Raw genomic sequence first — 7315 nt, forward strand, 5'->3', positions numbered from 1 at the left:
TGAAACCCACCTCATCATAACAAGGATTCATGTCCTTTCAAATATAAATATTTGATTGGCACAAAAAAGTCATATTCTTCCTATCCATACACATTTGAGTCTACTTCATGCATATTAGTGCTGAGGGTCTCTTATTTTAAGGGGAGGATTTGGTCCCTCTTTGCTCTGGGTTGCATTGCCAAATTGTATTACAGTCATACCTCAGAGGTATTTTGGGTTCAGTTCCAGACCACAGCAAGAAAGTGAATATTGCAATAAAGCGAGTCACAAGAATTTTTTTTGGTTTCCCATTGCGTATAAAAGTTATGTTTACACTATACTGTAGTCTAGGAAGTGTGTGATAGTGTTATGTTTAAAAACACAATGTACATACAATTTAAAAATGCTTTATTGCTAAAAAATGCTAACCATCATCTGAACCTTCAGCAAGTTGTAATCTTTCGGCTGGGGGAGGGTCTTGCCTCAGGGTCGATGGCTGCTAACTCTGATCAGGCTGGTGGTTGCCGAAGGCTGGGGCGGCCATGACAATGTCTTAAAACAAGACAACAATGAAGTTTGCACATCGATCAAGTCTTCCTTTCACAAGCGATTTCTCTGTTGCATGCAGTGCTGTTTGATAGCATTTGCCCACAGTATAACTTCTTTCCAAATCATGGTCAACCATCTCAAACTCTGCCACTGTTTTACCAACTAAGCTTATGTAGTATTCCATCCTGTTGTCATTTCAACAGTCTTCATAGCATCTTCACCAGGACTAGATGAGCAGGAAACCACTTTCTTTGCTCATCCATAGGAAGCAACTCCTTATCTGTTCAAGTTTTATCATCAGATTGCAGCAATTCAGTCACATCTTCAGGCTCCACGTCTAATTCTAGTCTTCTTGCTATTTTCACCGTATCTGTACTTATTTCCTCCACTGATGTCTTGAACGCCTCAAAGTCATCCATGAGGGTTGGAATCAACTTCTTTCAAACTCCTGTGAATGTTGATATTTTGACCTCTTCCCATGAATCATGAATGTTCGTAATGGCATCTAGAATGGTGAATCCTTTCCAGAAGGTTTTCAATTTACTTTGCCCAGATCCATCAGAGGAATCACTATCTACGGCACCCATAGCTTAACGAATTATAGTTCTTAAATAATAAGACTTGAAAGTCAAAATTACCCCTTGATCCTTGGACTTCAGAATGGATGTTGTGTTAGCAGGCATGAAACAACATTAATCTCACTGTACATCTCCATCAGAGCTCTTGGGTGACCAGGTGCATGGTCAATGAGCAGTAATATTTTGAAAGGAATCTTTTTTTTTGAGCAATAGGTCTCAACAGTGGGCTTAATGTATTCAGTAAACCATGTTGTCTACAGATGTGCTGTCATCCAGGCTTTGTTGTTCCATTAATAGAGCACAGGCAGAGTAGATTTAACATCATTCTTAAGACGCTAGGATTTCCAAAATGGTAAATGAGCATTGGTTTCACCTTCAAGTCACCAGCTACATTAGCCCCTAACAAGAGAGTCAGCCTGTCCTATGAAGCTTTGAAGCCAGGCATTGACTTCTCCTCTCTAGCTATGAAAGTCCTAGATGGTATCTTCTTCCAATATAAGGCTGTTTTATCTACACTGAGTATCTGTTGTTTAGCGTAGCCACCTTCATTGATGACCTGAGCTAGATCTTCTGGATAACTTGCTGCAGTTTCTACATCAGCACTTGCAGCTTCGCCTTGCACTTTTATGTTATGGAGGTAGCTTCTTTCCTTAAATCTCATAAACCAATCTCTGCTAGCTTCAAACTTTTGTTCTGCATCTTCTTCACCTCTCTCAGCCTTCACAGAATTGAAGAGAGTTAGGACTGAGCTCTGAATTAGGCATTGACCTAAGGGAATGTTGTGCCTGGTTTGATCTTCTATCCAGACCACTAAAACTTTCTCTGCATCAGTAATAAGGCTGTTTCACTTTCTTATCATTTGTGTGTTTTACTGGAGTAGCACTTTTAATTTACCTCAAGAACTTTTCCTTTGCATTCAGAACTTGGCTAACTGACACAAGAGGTCTTGCTTTGGGCTTATCTCGGCTTTAGACATGCCTTCCTCACTAAGCTTGATCATTTTTTGCTTTTGATTTAAAGTGAAAGATGTGTGACTCTTCCTTCCACTTGAACACTTAGAGACCATTGTAGGGTTATTAATTGGCCTGATTTCAATATTGTTGTGTCTCAGGGAATAGGGAGTGAGAGAGATGGGGGAACAGGCAGTCAGTGGAGCAGTCAGAACACACACAACATTGATCAAGTTCACTATCTTATATGGGCATGGTTTGTGGCCCCCCCCGAAATAATTACAAGAGTAACATCAAAGATGAATGATCACAGATCACCATAACAAATATAATAATAATGGAAAAATTTGAAATATAGCAAGAATTACCAAAATGTGACACAGAGACATGAAGTAAGAAAATGCTGTTGGCAAAATGGTGTTGACAGACTTGATCAATGCAGGGTTGGCACAAACCTTAAATTTGTAAATTTATAAATTTGTGGAAATATTGTTACACAGCAATAGATTATATATATACACATATATATGTATGAAATAAGGAGTTTGGTGGTCTTAGAAAGGAAAAGAAAATACAAATTCCTTTGATGAAGGCTTTTCAGAGCAAGATGATTAAGATGATTGATTATACTCCGGAAGACACAGCAGATGAGGACAAAGGTTTTCCTTATACTCTCCTAAATATTTTTGAGTGGGAGGAGGCCAGATGGCTACAAAGAAGTCTGGAAATTCAACATTTTAGGTACAAAAGTAGCTGGAACCAGAAAGGAAACTAACAGTGGGAATTAGCAAAAAAAACAAAAAAGGCTGTATAAATATTTGTGACAGAGAAAGGCGACAGTTGATCTCTTTTAGGGTGGAGGGATTGAAGCAAAGGCCAAAAAAGTTGTATTTTACAAAAATGACCATTATGGGGGTTGGGGTCATGGTGCTGGAGAAGATGGAGGTGATGGTGGTGAGAGGCTGGGGAGAGTTCTGCCCTCAGATGTGGGTGTCAGGTGAGAGAAGCATTTCTGGAAAAGTCTGCTCCAGGGGGCAGAGCAGTGAGATGGAATCATGGTCTGGTTCTGTGGGCCCTGGGTTGGAAGACCTGTGTCTGAGTCCCAGATCCATCTGTGTTACCTTGGACAAATGATGTCATCTCTCCAACCCTTAGTTTCTACATCTGTAGAGTGGGGCTAATTATAGGACTGGTCTCATAGAATCACTGTATTGGGTCAATGAGGTAATGCATGATGAGTGTCCAGCCTGGCGCATGATAAAGGCAGAATCAAAGATAGCTTAAGAACATAATGACTGGAGGAGGAGTCATAAGATTTGGTCAGGTTCAGGCTTTCCTGAAAGTCCTTGTAGTCATCAGAAGCAAATTGCATCACCTCTTTGAGATGAGATGGTCCATCAAGGTGTCATGATTGCTCCAGCCAGTGATTATCTTCCGTGGCTGCATTTTGAAATTAACTAGGAGATTTGAAACATATTGTTGCTTGGGTCCCACCCCTAGAGATTCTGATTTAATGGTCTGGGGTATGGTCTGGGCATCAGGATTTTGAAAAATCCCCCAGATGATGCTAATGTGTGGCCAGGCTTGAGAATCTTTGTTTTATCCCTTCAGTCCTTCCCTAGTGGCTGCCCCTGATTGTTTCAGGTGTACTGGTTTTGTTTACTCAGCTCAGTGGCAAGGTCTTATGGACTCACCTATGTCTTATGCTTTATTGCCTGGAAGAGTAAGAGGCACAGGGGATGGGAAGCTGAAAGGCTTGGATTCTTGACCTGGTTTTCCCTGCCTGTCTGTGGGACCCTGGGTCATAATAAGATTGAACGTGTACTATGTCCAGACACTATTCCAAGTACTTTGCATGTATTTGTTCATCTGTCCTATCAGCCTGATGAGATAGGCTCTAGTATTAGCCTCAGAGTTAATAATAACACAGAGAAGTTAGTAACTTGCTCAGGGCCACAGCACTGTGCATCGGAGGATGTGAACCCAGGAGGCCGGAGTGCCCGCCATGAACTACTCCACCCTCCCCGGCTGATACCAGGCTGCTCTTGATTTTGTTCACTCCTTAAGTGGAGGAGCTGGACCGTCCTTGGTCCAACTTCCCAACTCTGATGTTCTGCTTCTCCCACCAGCACCTGGTAGAATGTCATATAATGGGTGGTCTGGCACTACCCGGCCATGGATTAATTATTAAATCAAGGAATTGAGCTCAGACCAGAATGAGGGCAGCAGAATGAGGAGGGAAGACACGTGGAAGTCATGACCTAGGAGGGTGGCTCTGCTCAAAAAAGTGACCTGGCTAAAGGATGAAGTTTGGCCTAAGATGTTGAAAGGTAAATTTCCCTGCATAAAAAATTATCAGGAATTGGAGGGAATAGAGCCTAACAGTGAGAGAAAAGATGAAAAAGTCTCTTGAGTGGATGCGGCTCAAAAAGTAAAGAAGAATTCAATGGGACTGGAATTTTCCATGGCTGCTGGTGTTGAGGATGGTGATGCCTGCTGTTCTGTGTGGTAGTGCCTTTCATTAGCACTCAACTGTCCATAAAATGACACATAGATTCTTTTGTTAGTAGTGCTCTGAGAGGATGAGGGAATGGGGATGGTGTTGATATGGAAAAAAAACAATGAGGCAGACGGTGATGGTGGCAGGAGATAAGACAGAGAGTAGAGAGGAAACGTTTAGGGGAAGCGAGAAGGGGGATCAACAGAAACTTAGGTCCCCCTAGGAATGCTCAGATATTTTGGGTGAACAGTAGGTTTAAAGGAATTTAATTTAACATATGAAGGGACAGAAAGATCCTACTGTCTGAGGGACTGGGATACCCAGGAGGCTGACATGTAGGTTATTCAAGGTAAAACAAGAGGTTGAGATAAAAGAAAGTACACAGTATGATATCCCCAGTGAAATACAGAATAATAAAATGGAGACTCCTTTTTTTAATGTGTGTGTGTTTTTTTTTTAATATTTATTTATTTGGCTGTGCCAGGTCTTAGTTGTGGCATGAGGGATCTAGTTCCCTGACCAGGGATTGAACCCCAGCCCCCTGCAATGGGAGCACGGAGACTTAACCACTGGGCCACCAGGGCAGTCCCGAGACTCCATAATCTACATACATTTTGAGAAAAAGAAGAAAGGTGAGGTAGAGTAACGCCTTCCCCCGGGCAGGGGTTAGAAGATGCAACTCCACCTCAGACGTTCCTCGGGTCCTGCATATGTCTTAAAAGGGGTCCTCAATTCTGAGGAAAATTGGAATTACAAGGGTTTGCAGAATACTGCTCTCTGGTCCACTACAGGGAGAAAGGCTGACGAGAGTGGTCTAGGAGGTGACCTGGGCACAGGACTTTTAAAAGCTCCTCAGGGGATTTGATGTGCAGCCCAGGTTGGGAACCACTGTCCTGTCTGGAGAGCCATGTGGGAAGCGCACCCGTGGGGACACGAGGGGACTGGCAGTTCTACAGAGAAGGATGTGGTTGAAGCTTAAAGCTTGTGTGATGGTGGTCATGCTGGATTAGGTGAGTGTTAGGAAGTTAATATTAGGAATTTCAGGTGTGAGTAAATATTCAGAAAAACAATTGTGCCTTTCCTTGCATAAAATCCTGGCAGGAACTTTCCCAGAAAGAGAATCTGCAGACAGTGCATCTCAGTTGCTGGAAGGTGCCTCAGACCCCCTGGCATCCACTTGAAGGTGGCTGCATACAATGTGATTGGCTCAGAGACTTGAGCCAGCTCTCCTCAAATATCCCCTTCTAATATTGGGAATAAAAATCAACAGCTTTAAAATTCACAGGAAGATTTAGAAATTATCTACTTGAACCTCTGATGTTATAGAATTTCTTTACAGCACTTTCTTTACAGCACGTTATAACTGTGTGGGATGCATAAAACTTAGAGACCTGAACATTGGAAGAGAGCGGGAAGTGTCAAGACTGATGGTGAAAGTCAAAGAAAGGGGTCTGGGTAGGTCTCATTAGTCAAAGAAAGGGGTCTGCCCACGATGAAGGCAGACAGAGCTGATTTCACAACTCAGACTAGCACGGACCTCCAGAGTTGAGCATGGCTTGGACCTCCCTCTCTGCACCACACACCCCCCACCCCAGGAGACCAGCAGAAGGAGAAGAATGACTTTATGTTGAACGTGTTTATGAGTGAACACATTTTAAATTAACATGTGCCAAACCGCCCACCTACCCAGAGCTCCTAGGAAGCCCCTAAAGGCTGGCCCTGAGAGACTCCATCCCATTACCAAGAATCACTGGCATTAAGGCTATTTCTGCTTTGTCCAAAAGGTTTTCAGTTACCTTCAGAGTCAACAGGAAATTAATCAGCAAGCAGAAAACTGAAAGAAGATCTGCATCTCACTGTAGGAGTCATTAAAATAAAAGCAGATTTGGCAAAATGGCAACGTTTTTCAGTTTTTTCTATTCTTTTTTTAATCTCTCTTCTACTTTCTTACTTAATAAGTTGAAAATTCCAAAACTAAAAGCCTGAGGGACATAGACTCCTTGGAGGATGGGATACATACTGTCCTAGGATCGGCACCGCTCTGTTGAGCATGTCAGCCCGATGGCCATCCTAATAGCTCTCCCCTCATGCTCGCAAAAAGCCCCTGGAAACCTGACCACTCGGTGACACAGTCTGTTTAAAACTTCCTGGACTCATCTCAGGCCATATCTCTGTCCTGTATTGTTTGACTTGCCTCTCCCCTGTAAGCTCTTGGGGGGAAAGAGCTTCTTTTTTTTTCTTGTTTTGGAACGATTTTATTTATTATTGTAAGCCTGGGTGGAGAATGCACTTCCTTGCTTATCGCACAGTTATGTAAGAAATATTAAATAACAATAATACCTGGATGCAGTAGAGATCATAGAACTCTGCCTATCGTATAACCTTTGCTCTGCCATCCTGAGTATCTGGGGAAGCAGCTTCTCTCTGTCTTCCTTATTATGGGAACTAGAAACGCACAGACCCTAAATTTGAGAACTGATGTATGGAAGGATGGCAAGAAAAAGTTATCTTCCCTTCCACTAGCTTCTGACCTATTGAGCTTTAAAAGTTCCCTGGCCCCCCTGCCCAGAGTGGCGGTGACAAGAATGGGTGTGGAGTCACATGCGTTTCATGTGGAGTCTTGGGGCTGCAGCTCACAGAAACCACCTCCAGCTGGCGTAAGCAAAGCACGACGTTTACTGGAGGACCATTGGGGTTTCTCACGGAAGTCACAGGAACGTCTCAGGGGCCTGTCAGGAAACACAGGACATGCGCTTTTG

The 7315-nt window shown here is 43.0% G+C and overlaps 1 pseudogene; it reads right to left on the reverse strand.

Moving 5' to 3' along the window:
* Nucleotides 1-418: 418 nt before the first annotated feature.
* Nucleotides 419-2172, reverse strand: LOC125963777 (tigger transposable element-derived protein 1-like; annotated as a pseudogene).
* Between the last annotated feature and the right edge of the window lie 5143 nt (nt 2173-7315).

Source organism: Orcinus orca, chromosome 3, assembly GCF_937001465.1.
Source record: "Orcinus orca chromosome 3, mOrcOrc1.1, whole genome shotgun sequence".
In the NCBI taxonomy this organism is placed as follows: domain Eukaryota; kingdom Metazoa; phylum Chordata; class Mammalia; order Artiodactyla; family Delphinidae; genus Orcinus; species Orcinus orca.